Source organism: Vulpes vulpes, chromosome 9 (assembly GCF_048418805.1).
Source record: "Vulpes vulpes isolate BD-2025 chromosome 9, VulVul3, whole genome shotgun sequence".
In the NCBI taxonomy this organism is placed as follows: Eukaryota; Metazoa; Chordata; class Mammalia; order Carnivora; family Canidae; genus Vulpes; species Vulpes vulpes.
This window is the reverse complement of record NC_132788.1, coordinates 58560494-58575804: the sequence shown is the minus strand read 5'-3', so window position 1 is coordinate 58575804 and position 15311 is coordinate 58560494. Positions and strand designations below refer to the sequence as shown.

The 15311-nt window shown below is 37.2% G+C and overlaps 1 protein-coding gene and 1 non-coding gene across 6 annotated transcripts in view; one reads left to right on the top strand and one right to left on the bottom strand.

Moving 5' to 3' along the window:
- The window catches only part of TMCC1 (transmembrane and coiled-coil domain family 1), a 247575-nt gene that overhangs the window by 147005 nt on the left and 85259 nt on the right, over nucleotides 1-15311 (bottom strand). The gene's annotated exons all lie outside the window — the stretch shown is intronic.
- LOC112933753 (U6 spliceosomal RNA) lies at nucleotides 5808-5911 on the top strand. Its single transcript, XR_003237736.1, has one exon. It is a non-coding gene; the product is annotated as a U6 spliceosomal RNA (small nuclear RNA).

Here is a 15311-nt window from a genome sequence, read left to right as displayed (position 1 = left end):
CCTAAGAAGAATAAATTAACCTCACAAGTATTTATCTGCTTAAACCTAATCTGATTCTGTTTGGTATAACTCATCACAAACTTTGTAAAGACATTGTGTGACACCCAAGGAGTACGGAAAATGAAAAGAAGCTTATCAGATAAATGTTTCCAGTCATAAACAATCAGTTTCAATACCAAAATGGGTAGACTGTTTTCTTCAGCTGCTTTGCATCTTTGTAGCAGACAACAGTTCCAAGCAAAAAAATAAATAAATAAAATTAAAAAGTGAACACTGTTCTTTAACCTAGAAGAATGTATAGTTGTGTCCTGAACAATCTATAATCGTTGAAAACAGTTCAATGTTGTTGGAAAGTCTCTGGTAAGCTAAAGCCAGAAAACAATGTTTAAGATATTCTACTCCTACACTGTGATACAGTGGTTATTTAAATGTATATTTGCATAGCCACTTAACCTATGACACTTTTATTAATAAACTAAGCATATGCTCCCCAGGATTGCATTGTGTTTTATAAGCTAACGTTCTAGAAAACATTTCCCACAGAACACCCATATGGGGTAGGTTATACGGATCTTCAATTCTTGTGATGCACTACTCATTGTTAAGATTCCTATCAAGAAATGCTCAGAAATAAACAGATTAGAATTAGAATTCTCTTTCACTTTTATGGCTATTCATTCTGTGGTTTTTATATTTAAAAAGAGAAGTACTACTGAGATGGAAATCTCAGCAAAATGCAGGATTAGTCATTTTTTTAAAATCTCAAGTTCTGGTGATTCTAGCATTTGACACTCAGACTCACTGGAGCAGAAGGGCTTCTGCCTTTATGGGAACAATGAAAGAGAACAGGGTATTACATAAACCAGGAAAGAAAACCACCGCCACAACAGAGAAACTTAAGGAGGTACTCTGTAGCACTATAGTCATATCCACAATACTCCAATCAAGTATAGTGAAAAAGCTATTAAGTTTATTGATGGCTTATCTTTGCTAACTGAATTTCACAAAACTATTCCCTCACCAAAAAGAAAAAAGAAAAAGGAAGGGGGGGGGGAGATTCTAAAGTTTTTGGTTTTAAGGTGATACAATTTTGAGCTTTAAAAAGTGAAGCTATTCAATTATACTGTAGAACAGATTATTTTTAATAAAATAGTACTCATATATTTTAGAGAGAATTTATTTACTAAGTCATCTGTGATATGGTATACTTTAAAATAATTGTTCATTATAAACTTGCTTTCATGTTCTCTTTCTCCCTGCCTCTCCTTTTTTATTTGGTATGAAGAAGCAGAGTAAAAGTCTGTTGATAAAGTTCATTGTTGGAATTCCCTACTTATATATTTATTCTCCCATACAGTCAGACTATAGGCTTAGAAGATGCCTTTAAAAACTTTTTCCTATGTGTAGATGACTTGAGAATCAGAAATTATCAAATTTCTAAAGAAGACAGCAGGAGAAGTCATGAGCAGACGGTCTGGATGAAGAAGTTGAACAATTTCCCAGTGTAGTCCTATTCCAGATCTTCATTCACAGCCTAACTTTCCAACAGTGTTTCAAATTTAAATGTTCCACCTATGAATTCCTATCTACAGTCACAGAATTTAGGAGTATCAAAGATTATTTGGTATAGCTAGACTCTTCAACTGGAGTTCTGGGAATTTCCCACAACATGCATGATGTGTGGTTCTCTAGATTTTGTCTGATCGTCCCAAAGTAGCCTACCTCAAAACTAGACAGTTCTGTTGTCAAATCTGTTCTTATATTGTGGTTAGCATCACATACCCAAGGTAAATATAAAAAGAATTCTTTAAAGGAGAATTATTCTAACTTTTAATCTTGATCTAAATATAGGTTACATGCACCCCAGTATTATGCAAGACAATCCAATGGACTGTGGTAAGAAAAAATTATAACTTCCACTTATGTTTTTATCTCATGCTTTTATTTTTTATGTTATATGATGTATGTAATTTACAGACAACTATATGTGCACGATTTATAATTTAAAAATACTGGAGATACACCATGGGTGAGCAAAATAATTTGGAGGCCACTACTCTAGATAGTTAATGTCCTTTAATTTTTTTAAAAAAATATTAGGTCACAAGGGACCTACCTATATGATTATGGATCCAAGGTAGATATTAAATGCCCGTCATCAGTGTACCATGAGCTATGCATAAATATTCAGCATGAGAAATTAACGGCACCCAAATAAGCTTTCAAAATGTCAAAATAATAAACTTTCTTAGCAAAAGAGCACAGAGCGATGGACTATTCAGCTCTCCAAGTCTACCATGCATGTGATAATTGTGTAGACACATACATACACACTCAGAGAGAAAAAAGGGCCCATAAGGATATCTTTCATTATCCCTCCAACCTAAATCTAAAAATTAAACTTAATTTGACTAAATTTATCTACATTTAAAGGCTAACCTGGATTCCTCAGAATACTAACATTGAAGTGACACCAAGAAGATATCAAGGTCCAATTTAATTAATGCTTAAAACTATACTGTTGTGTCCTTGAAATTAGCTTTTCAATTATATTTTTATTTAGAGCATATTACCAAAATGCTTTAATAGAGTCAGATATAGGAAATACTTTAAGTTTTTTAAGAAAATGTTCATGTTATAAGTAAATTCTAAAAACAAGGCAAAGGAATGAGGATTGAGTCTTTGGAAAACTGCCTTATCTAGGATCAATAAAAAAGCAAGCACATTTACATTAAATTAGGTTTTCAAGGCACACTTTCAACCAAAACAACCTTCCTAAACCAAAGTAAAAATCCTATTATTTACTAACCATGAGAGACTCTGCAAAGTTCAGAATTTAGGCCAACATTTGTGAAGAGTTAGTTCAATAACCTGGTTGGTAATTAAAAATAAGACTTCGGGGGTACTGGGGTGGTTCAGTCAGTTCAGTGTCTCCCTTTGGCTCAGGTCATGATCTCAGGGTCCTAGAACTGAACCCAAGTCTAGCTCCCTGCTCAGTGGGGAGTCTGCTTGCCCCTCTCCCTTGGCTCCCCCTTTGTGCTCTCTCAATCGCTCACACTGTCTCAAATAAATAAATATTTTTAAAAAATAGACTTCGGGATTGTATGAAGAGGTATATGTATCCCTAGGTTCAATGAAGTATTATCTAAATAGCCAATATTCAAAGCAACCTAAGTATTCATGGATAGATGAATGGATAAAGAAGATGTGATATATATATACACAATAGAATATTAGCCATAAAGAAGATTGGAGGGGCACATGAATGGCTCAGTGGCTGAGCGCCTGCCTTTGGCTCAGGTTGTGATCCTGGGGTCCTGGGATCAAGTCCTATATTAGGCTCCCTACAGGGAGCCTGCTTCTCCGTCTGCCTATGTCTCTGCCTCTCTCTGTGTGTCTCTCATGAATAAATAAAATCTTAAAAAATTGGAATCTTACCATTTGCACCAATATGAATAGATCCAGTGGATATTATGCTAAATAAGTCTGACAGAGAAAAACAAATATCATATGACGTCACTTATATGTGGAATCTAAAAAACAAAATAAAACAAAACAGAAACTGACTGATACCTGAAACTGCTGATTGCCAGAGGGACAGGGGTCAGGGGAGGAGGCAAGCAAAACAGATGAAGGAGATTAAGAGGTACAAATCTCCAGTTATAAAATAAGTAAGTCATAGGGACATAATATACAGCATAGGGAATATAGACAATAATATTGTAATAACTCTGTATAATGACAGTAACTAAACTTACCATAGGAATCGTTTCATAACGTATAAAAATGTCAAGTCACTATGATGTGCATCTGAAACTAATAGGATATTGTATGTCAATTATACTTCAATAAAAACAAAAGAATTACTTCCATTACTCGTTGGTAATTAAAAATAAGACTTTGGGATTATATTAGTATTAACCAAGAAAACTGTGTTTAAAACACACTGCAGGGGGCACCTGGGTGGCTCAGTGGTTGAGCATCTGCCTTTGGCTCAGGTCATGATCGGAGAGTCCTAGGATCAAGTCCCGCATCAGGCTCCCTGCGGGGAACCTGCTTTTCCCCCTGCCTGTGTCTCTGCCCCGCTCTCTGTGTCTTTAACGAATAAATAAATAAAATCTTAAAAAAAAAAAAAAACACTGCAGGAAGTAAGAATCACTAGTATAATACAGAAGAATTAGTAGGTTATTTCATCAAACATTACTCTCAGCAATACCAGAAGGTATCAGCAGAGGGCCTCTAGAAATCATGGTACTAAATCTTCCTAGTAACATCTTTCCCAAGTAAACCAGGAAATGAATTAATTCCCTGCTACTGACATTTGCCAAAATGATTTATGTTTAAATTGTCAACATCTGATTAAGACTCTAGCTCGCAAATCAAATATGAGAATTTCTCTCCAACTAAAAAATTTCGCATCCAAACCAGGAAAGCAATATTCAAATGTCAAATGTTGTAATCTGCTTTCCAGATTACAACTTGCATGGTACGATCAAATTTTTCCAACAGCCTCCATGAAAGTGCCAATACTATTTTTAAAAAATCTCTGTCAAGTGTAAGATCATGATATCACAAATATGATGGAGAAGCAACATTTGCTATCTTACCATCCTAACAGGAAATAAATGGCTAAGAAGAATTTCTTCTTCTTTGGCCCCTAGACCACTCCCCCATTATCACATCGGATTTCCCGAGAAATACTTTACTGCAATCCCAGAGACTTCTTTTACCTCAGTAGGCTGAAATTTCTATTATTTTGAGCTGGGAATTACTTTTTGTTTGTTTTTAAGACAAAACCTCTTTGAATTTCAAGTATCACCAAACAGACATTATTTTTTATTTTATTTTTTAAAGATTGTATTTATTCATGAGGGAGAGAGTGTGGGGGGCAGAGACACAGGCAGAGGGAGAAGCATGCTCCATGCATGGAGCCTGACATGGGACTTGATCCCAGGTCTCCAGGATCAGGCCCTGGGCTGAAGGCAGTGCTAAACTGCTGAGCCACCCCAGCTGCCCCCAAACAGACATTAAAGAAGACAATGGTGAGGCACCTGGGTGGCTCAGTCAGTTAAGCATCCGATTCTTGATCTCAGCTCAGGTCTTGATTTCAGGATTGTGAGTCCAAGCCCCACATTGGGCTCCATGCCCAGCATGGAAAAATAAAAAACAAAAAGAATTGAGCACTGTTTAAAAACAAAAGTTACTGAAGATTTAAGTACAATAAATGACTATATTCCTAAACATGCCACAAAACTTTTAATAATTCTGATTTGAACATATCCATACATTAAATAATACTACAAATATAAAGTAAGGAAAATTAGGTGCTGAAGGTAGGAAATATTAAGTGACATTCTCCATCTTTAACACCAGATTAAAAGAAGATATAATTTGAAAGCACCTCACTCTTAAAAGCAAATATTTTGGAAACAAGAGGTAAGTTCTTCAGAAAAGTCTAACAGTCTCAAAATTACTAAGCCTCTGTCATGTTTAAGTCACTATCTATAAAAATTTCAATTGTGCTGAAATTCTATGAATTTCACCAAATGAAAATTAAAGATGAAAAATTTGATCACAAAAAGGAAAAACAATTTCAAAATGGAGCTCTGTACATTAAAAGAACCAAACAGTACCTTAAAATTAGGAAAGTGGTAGCTCAGCTCTATTCCCTGCTCTATCCATATTTGGGTATTATGTTTTGTTCTAGAGACCATAATTTAAGAGGAATAGTGATGAATTGGAATAATCAAGAGCTGATGTACCAGTATGACTAAGTACTCAACATTATATTATGGAAGAACATCCCAGTGCTTGCCTCAGCAGCACATATACAAAACTGGAACAATACAATTGATTAGCATGGCCTGTGCACAAGGATGACATTCAAATTTGTGAAGCATTCCATATTTGTCATGGAACTCTGGGGTCCTTAGTGAATTGTTGAAACCACAAATTTAGATCTATGACTGTCAAGAATCAATTGGCTGTGTAGTTTTCCAATGAAGCCCTGGGAGGCTACCAATTCATTTAGTATCCGAAGAATCCTCAGAATCTCTGAGCTAGAAAGTATTTTTAAGCCATTCTTTAAGCCTTCTCCTTGAGCTATTTACTCTAGGCTTTATTGATGGCTATGAGATTACTCTTGGCAAGACCCACAACAAAGCAGTGGTCAAAAACATGACTTTTGGAGCTAGAAAGGCATGATTCTGACATTGAGTAAACTTCTAACCAATTGTGTGAACTTGGTAAGTCACTTCAACTTCGATCTTCTGTTTTCCTCACTTGTAAAATAGAGACAGTAATATTTCACAGTACAGTGTTTGTAATAAGGATTCACTATTACATTCTAGCACTAAGAATGCTTGTATCAATAAATATTTGCTGAATTAAAAAATAAAAAAGAAAAAAAAAATAAAATAAAAAAAATAAAAAAGAATATCCAAGGATTAGGAATTATTTGCCTAGCAAAGTAATTTTTCAGAAACACTCACATTAGGAAAGAAATCCCTGCCTGCAGAGGCACTACATACTCTGGCCCTAACTGAAGAAATACAATTTAATATAGATTTCAGTTTAATATGTTAGATTTGTCTAACAGAGAAATCTGAGTAGAATGAGCTTCTTTGGGAGAGTCTCAGAGGCCAGATAATCACTGGCGGAGAATGTTATAGAGCTGAATAAAATGACTGTAGAAGTCCCTTCCAACCTAAGATATCGTGTTAATGAAAGGCTCCAAAAGTTAAGTGGAACTTTCTTTAGGACAATGTTCCAGAATTTTTGTCCTACCCCTCAGACAGCTGTAGCAACATGGCAGAGGCAAAACAACCCCCCAAAGCATAGAATTAAAAAGAATCATTGTTGAGGTACCTCAGTGGCTCAGTCAGTTAAGCATCCCACTTTTTTTTTTTTTTTTAAGATTTTATTTATTCATTCATGAGAGACATACAGAGAGAGAGAGAGGCAGAGACACAGGCAGAGGGAGAAGCAGGCTCCATGCAGGGAGCCTGATGCAAGACTGGATCCCAGGACTCCAAGATCACACCCTAGGCTGAAGGCAGATGCTAGACTGCTGAGCCACCCAGGGATCCCCCATGCATTCAATTCTTGATCTCAATACAGATCTCGAACTGAGGGTTGTGAGTTTGAGCCCCACGTGGGGCTTATTTAAATAATAATTATAATAAAAATAATAGTAGTAGTAATATAATATTTTTTAAAAGACTCATTGCTACCATCAGATTACCTGCCAGTCCGATTACCTGAAGCAAAGATAAATAACCTTGCATTTCCTACTTTAAAGCACTGTTTGGAGGTTAGTAAGACTGTAGTGGCTTCTGGACCTCCAGTAATTTTACTGTCGCCTTTTGACAGTGGATGTGGAAAGCAATGGGAAACTTCTACTCCTTCATCTAAATTTCTACTTTATTCATTTCTACTATAAGAGTTAATTATCAGGGGGCACCTGGGTGGCTCAGTGATTGAGCATCTGCCTTTGGCTCAGGTCATGATCCTGGGATCCAGTCTCAGGAGCAGCCTGCTGCTCCCTCTGTCTAGGTCTCTGCCTCTCTCTCTGTCTCTCATGAATAAATAAAATCTTAAAAAAAAAAAGAATTAATTATCAGGCTTCAAATCTTACTTCAATTGCTAAAACCAACTAATTTTTTTTCCTCAACTGTTTTAGGAAAATTAGTCTCCTTAGATATAGGCATCTAGTTGGCAGGTTACCAATTTTTTGGCAGTCTAGATCCTTCTAAGATTTTCTATACCCTCTGCCTTTATATTATACCGCTCACACTAAGTACATGATAAAAAAAATGTGCAATATTGAGGCATCTGTGCTATAGTAGAATGAGCACAAAAAATTAGACTCAGTCATGTACTAGCTCTCTGGTCTTAGGCAAGTTTAAAATTTTCCCTAAGCCCTAATTACTTCATTTGGGGGGAAAAAAAAGAAGATCATATCTACCTCAAAAAGCTGACATGCAATGTAAATTACATTATATACACAAAAAAGTTCTTCCATACATTACTCAATTAACTGAATATGATCCCACATAATAATATTAATACAAATTCACCCCCACAAAACATCCTTGCAAATATCATTACCAACTACAGGTAAAAGATTCTCAATTATTTTTTTAAAAAGATTTTATTTATTTATTCATGAGAGACACAGAGAGAGAGAGAGAAGCAGAGACACAGGCAGAGAGAAGCAGGCTCCATGCGGGAAGCTCGATGTGGAACTCAGTCCTGGGTCTCCAGGATCATGCCCGGGGCCAAACGCAGGCGCTAAACCATGGAGCCATCCAGGGATCCCCAAGATTCTCAATTATTGAATGAATCATTGAAATTCAATATTCTCAGGGCAAATTTCTTGGTATTGTAAGGCAATAAGAAAGATGATGGAAGGATGGTTCTCACCTTCATCCTCCTTACTGTAATTCTCCAACATTACTTTGTGATGAATATTGAGACCACAATTACAAGCTCTCTTCTACCCCACCCTCATCAATCTCATAATGCAGAAATTAGCTCCATAGAGACTGTATATTTAACTGGTTATCTCAGTAAATAGAAGAGGCCTTATTTTACACCCTGTTTAAATAATTAAGTACTCCATTTTCCTATTATTTTGTTTAGACACGTGAGAGAATCCAGAAAGTCACTGCTCATATTTTAACTATGAAGGGTATTCAAATAACTCTAAGGAATCACTACAGTATTTTATTTCCATTGCAACTCATCTGAAAAAAGAAAACAAGAATTATTTAAAAGTAATAGCGTAAGAAACCAAACAGGTAGTAATGATATCAGTCTTTGTCACTGTTCTTAGATTTCTGTCCTCCTTCAAACAAGCTGATCTAGTTACCAATGTCTGAAAAAAGAAAAAAAAACTTTCTTTTCTCCTTTTCTTGTCTCCAGCTTGAAAGAACTGGCATTCTTCAATTCTCTGACATGATCAACAGGATAAAAGGGCAAGAATGCTAATAAACATGGAATCAGTGGGAATCCAAGGATCTGGACCTGGTATCATTCATAATTAGATGTATAATCTCAAATAAGTTTTAACATCTTTGGGTCTAAAATGAGGAGTTTGATTAGGATTGTCCTTAAAGCTTAGTAGTCTGAGTCTTTGCTAATCACTTGGCAACAGCTGGGGATCTACTGGCTGAAAATCAGTTGTGTTGCAAGGGACTCATTTTGCAACCCAAAGTTTCTGAATTCTTAATTTCCTCATTATTACAACTTTGAAATCTGAGTCAGCACTTCTTATCCCAGTTAGATGTTACAATGATAAAATAAAACGTATTTGTCAGTTCTTGATAAATATTTGACTTGATCTTTGGCTGGAGGTATGAATATTCTTATAATATATAAGCCAATAAGTCCTTGCTAATTCTTTTCTTTAAAGAGACTTCTCACAAGATTAATGTTTTTTGAGAGGGGAAGAGGCAGAGGGAGAGAGAGAATTTTTTTTTAAAGATTTTATTTATGCATGAGAGACAGAGAGAGAGAGAGAGAGAGAGGCAGAGACACAGGCAGAGGGAGAACCAGGCTCCACATAGGGAGCCCGACGTGGGACTTGATCCCAGGACTCCAGGATCATGCCCTGGGCCAAAGGCAGGTACTAAACCACTGAGCCACCCAGGGATTCTCCCCTCCTTTTTTTTTTTTTTAAAGATTTGAGAGAGAATCTTAAGCAGATTCCTATGCCTGGCATAGAGCCCAACACAGAGCTCAATCTCACAATCCTGAGATCATGACCTGAGCTGAAATCAAGTCGAATGCTTAACCAACTAAGCCATCCAGGTGTCCCGAGATTAATTTTTAAAATCAAACATCTTTCATATATCTAAAATGATTCTATTTAGGAAAAGGGTATTTTCAAAGTCCATCTATATATAAAATGAGACATAAGTCAATGCAAATAATATACTGTGAGACCCTGAAGTATGAAAGTTCCAAAGTGAACTCTAGTCTGTTTCTACTGACTGACAAGATCACAGGTCATAATGATGCACTATCAAAATAAGTCAATTTTTAACAAATATTTACTAACCCTAACATTGTGCTAACCTGTGAAATTTTCTTGAGATAAAATGTTCTACTATGATCTCTGAAAAAAAAATCTGTTCTAGTGATAACCTTATATAATATATGATCCTGGTCTCTCCCTCTGTCTACCTATTTATCTACCTCTAAGTCTTTGGAAATTAACCATCACAAAGGAAGACAGTTTAACAGTATTATAGATAAATAAATGAGTAGTGGGACTCGGAGTGCCAAAATTCTCTCCCAAAGATTCAAGGCTAAACTGATAGAGTACCCGATTCTTTGTACATAAAAGGGAAAAGCAGAAGTGAGGTCATATATTGTATTTCTTTAGAGGTCTAATTACTCTGAAGTCCATATCTGTTTTGTAAAGTAAAGGCAAAAGAGGTTAGATTGAACTTAAAGAGTGAACTCAACATTCTTTTATGTTGAGTCTTCATCGCAAAAGCTGCTGTTCCAAACAAGAATGTAACTCATATTTTTAAAAATATAAAAGCCCCTCCCCCCAAAAAAAACCTTTTAGAAGCATCCTTATGATAATTTTGCAAAACAAATTTACCAAGTTCAAGAACACCCTATGACAATCATATCAAATGTCAAAATAAGATCATCAAGGATAGTCAAAATAGGGGATCCCTGGGTGGCTCAGGGATTTGGCGCCTGCCTTCGGCCCAGGGCGTCATTGTGGGGTCCCAGAATCTAGTCCCACATCGGGCTCCCTGCATGCAGCCTGCTTCTCCCTCTGCCTGTGTCTCTGCCTCTCTCTCTCTCTCTCTCTCTCTCTCTCTCTTTCTGGTGTGTGTCTCTTGTGAATAAATAAATAAAATCTTTATTTTTTTTTTAAAAGGATAGTCAAAATAGGAATGCCTGGATGGCTCAGCGGCTGAGTGTCTGCGAGCATCTGACTTCAGCTCAGGGCCTGATCCCCGAGTCCCCAGATCAAGCCCCACATAGGGCTCCCTGCAGGGTGCCTGCCTCTCTCCCTCTGCCTGTGTCTCTGCTTCTCTCTGTCATGAATAAATAAATAAAATCTAAAAAAAAAAAAAAAAGATAGTCAAAATATCTTTTGGGCCACTAAATAAATACACTATATTAAAAGAAACATACACATTCTGGACCTCCAAACTAAGGTCAATAAACCTAAAAGTTACTTATTTTAGCAACCAAATTTTGCTCTATCAAGTACCTTTAACAGAAAACAACTAAAAAGCCAAAATATATCTCCATCTCTGGCTTATTCCTACTTTTCTAAGCTCGAATTATTCAATGTCACCTGCCTGTCCCTAAATACACAGAGAAGAGATCTCTATCGGTGTACATCAAAAATTAAAAATTTTAAGCTGTTTTGTGGAAAATGGACATTATCTTACCATTTTTCCCAGACAAATCTCTAGGTTTTAAGTTGTGTTTACCTTTAATTTTTAAAAATCCTAACAGTCATGAAGTCCTACCTAGTCTTCTATTATCTATTCATTTTCAAATTATCATTTTGTTCAATATTTACAAAGGGCATCCACTACTACTACTATATCATAGTCATTGTACTCAATCCAGCTCATAATCCTAATGATCTCCTGTACTAGTTACTTCTCAAGTCATAATCCATATTTATTAATGTCCTGTCCATAGGAAAGTCATCCCTTTGCTTCCATCTGAGGATCCTGGCCTAGGGGCACCACCTGGTGGTCAGCAATAGGAACTACTCCTCCTACCACCTCATTTCTTCCCCACTGGGAGACAGTACTCCTGAGCTTTCAGGTTTTGCTCACAGCTCAACTAATTCAATCTTAGAGATCTCCCTTTCAGGAACTCCTGGGTGGCTTAGTCAGCTAGGCGATCCAATCTTGATCTCAGGTCTTTTTTTTTTTTTTTTCATTTATTCATGAGAGAGACAGAGAGACAGAGAGACAGAGGGGCAGAGACACAGGCAGAGGGAGAAGCAGGCTCCATGCAGGGAGCTCGATGTGGGACTCCAACCCGGGACTCCAGGGTCACGCCCCCGGCCAAAGGCAGGCGCTAAAACGCTGAGCCACCCAGGGATCCCCTCAACTCAGGTCTTGATCTCAGGGTTGTGAGTTCAAGCCTCACACTGGTTGTGGAGCCTATTAGAAAAGAAAAAAAAAAGAAAAGAAAGAAAAGAAAAGAAAAGAAAAGAAAAGAAAAGAAAAGAAAAGAAAAATGTAAAGCAAAACTCCTTTTTATACGAACTGAGTAGGATGCCATACTGATGTGATTTACCAAGGAGGCAGAGTCCCTTATTTATAAACCCTGGGTAATCCACAAACTCTAAATCTACATATTATTTTAATAATTTTAACAATGAAACTGAGAATGAGAAAGAATGGGTTTTTGAGAGCTAATTCAAAGAAAGACTCCAGAGAGTGGGGGGCACTGAGTTGGGGGTGCCTCTGACAGTGCTGGCCTTGGTGAGAAGTCCTTCTGGGCATTCTTGGCCCTGATTCCACCTTGTGGAAATAGGGGCACAGGAAAGCAGCCTAAAGCTGCTTGTGCTCCTGACATGCCAGTCTGGAGGCAGAAAAAACAGCTGGGGTTAGTGTGCTACATGGGACCTCCAGTATGGGGAAAGCTGACAGGCAGTACCTTTCCCTTGTCCTCTGCCCATAGCTATCCAATTCTGTTCCATGGAAAAGCTGTACATAGACCTGGAAACCATGATTCTATCAAGTTGGTACAGCCTTTTCAGTGTGAAATTATCCCAACATTTGGGCTCTTAGCCACCAAACAGACGAGATTACCAGGAAGAGTAGTCCTACCTCTCCCTTCCATTCTGCCTGCCTGCTCCCTTTCCTATTTTCTCTGATTTCCAGATCCAGTCAGGCATTACAAAATAATTCTCCTCTCTGTCCATACTGCAAGTAACCCACAAAACCCCTAACTGCAGCCTAATAAAAATACACTTTTTTTTCTAAATTCATCCAAAAGCAGGAAAATGATATAGTAAGCTCTGAAGTGATAGTAACCTTAATAGAGAACTAAGATGACTAACCTCGAACTCTCTCTTCATAAGCTTCAAAGTTTGCATCTACCTTCTATTTCCCTTTTATTAAACTTACTCTTTCTTGAAATGGCAAAAAAAATCTCATTAATTGTTACTATTTTACAAAATGAGGAGTATTTAAATAGCATTGACTAGTATTGTTTCACTATTTAGCTACCACTGTAATTGTGAAATAGTGTATAATATTTTACCTTGATTTTAGAGGAATGGAATTTTGGGGCCAGTCTGGGAATCTACAAACCATTTCTAACACTGAAATTCAAAAGGACTTTTCCCATAGAAATAAACAATTGACTGTTGCTTTATAAGCTGGTAGATGCTTACACTATATAACAAAAACTTCTCAGCTGAGCTCCCTGATACCTTAGCTGTTTTTTCCTATTTTATTCCATCTTGAACATAACTATAAAAAAAATACATTTTCAACATGCAAACCACTTTTCAAAACTCCATAAGGAGGGCTCCCTGTTTCCAATCATATCATGAAAATTACTTAGTTTCACACTCATTAATGCTAAGCTAAAGCCCTCTCCCCTAAACAGAAATTTTAAAAATCAGTTATACATAATCATGTACTCTTCCAAACTTCTCCCATTACTTCCTCTAAATGTTTCACTAGTCCTTTTTTTTTTTTTTAAAGATGTTGTTTATTTATTCATGAGAGACACACAGAGAGAGACACAGGCAGAGACACAGGCAGAGTAAGAAGCAGGCTCCATGCAAGGAGCCCGACGTGGGACTCGATCCCAGGTCTCCAGGATCACAGCCTGGGCTGCAGACAGCGCTAAACCGCTGCGCCACCAGGCTGCCCTTCACTAGTCCTTATACTAGTTAGTCCTAAGGTTCTAGGTAGGAAATAAAGATAACTAATATATGGTCCTAGCCCTCCAGGGACTCAATTATGGTTTTGTTCTGTTGTTTTTTTTTTTTTTTCCCTTCAATAAGGAGAAAACTTTATTTTTTATTTATTTATTTATTTATTTTTTTTAAGGAGAAAACTTTAATTAAAAACTTTAAAGCAGGGATCCCTGGGTGGCACAGCGGTTTGGCGCCTGCCTTTGGCCCAGGGCGCAATCCTGGAGACCCTGGATCGAATCCCACGTCAGGCTCCCGGTGCATGAAGCCTACTTCTCCCTCTGCCTGTGTCTCTGCCCCTCTCTCTCTCTCTCTCTCTCTGTGTGTGTGTGACTATCATAAATAAATAAAAATTTTTAAAAAATTAAAAAAAAAACTTTAAAGCACACCTCAGGGCACCTGGGTGGCTCAGTCAGTTAAGCATCCAACTCTTGATTTCAACACAGGTCATGATCTCAGGTTCTTCAGATTAAACCCCATGCTGGCTCCACTCTGGGCATGGAGCCTGCTTGGGGTTCTCTCTCTCCCTCTCCTCCTCACCTTCTGTGTTCATGCATGCTCTCTCTGTCATAAATAAACATACACATCTCAGCTACTTTGAAACTTGAAATTTGCAGGTATTGTGTTGTCTTAAGATGGTGAAGATCTATATTTACTGTGCCTCACCCTCCTAAGACATCCTCCAAGTACACATGCTCTATAAAGCCCCTGTCAATAACATGACCCCATACTTGGCTTACCCTCCTCCGACCTTCTACCACCCTTAACTCAGTAACATCTGATTTTATACTGTTCTCTCTATTGAAGCTTTCAACCACAAGGATGGGTTATAAGTATGCTGTAAATACTAATCACCTCAGACCTCCAGGTAGCCAAGCAGAGCCTAGAGAGACTGGATCAATTACCCTGGCTATGAACATGTTATCACTTTTACTCTGCTGTGCTAAACAGATATTTCATTTTTTTATGGGTGCCATGGAAAAGACTGGGAAGTAGAAATTTAATTTGTGGCATTTTCAAATTAGAAGTGACAATAAATATTATTTAGTAAACTCATCTGAAAAATGAGGAAGATGAAACCTATGAAATTTAATTTGTTTAAAGTCACATTGATATTTAATAACAGAAACAAGTCATTCTCAGAATTTAAAACTGCAGGCCCCTGACTTCTGGGCTTGATTAACTACATCACACAGCTTCTTAAGTTACCACTTAGGTAAATCTTGCCACCCCCAAAGACTGTAAGGTCTTTGAGAATAAGGCTGTAATACAATTTATATGTAGCTCTCATATCTCTCAAAGTGCTAATCTCCAACTCAGGGCTACTCAAGGATAATTACTGGTGGAATAAAAAGTCTTCAGTATAAAGAAATGTCCCATT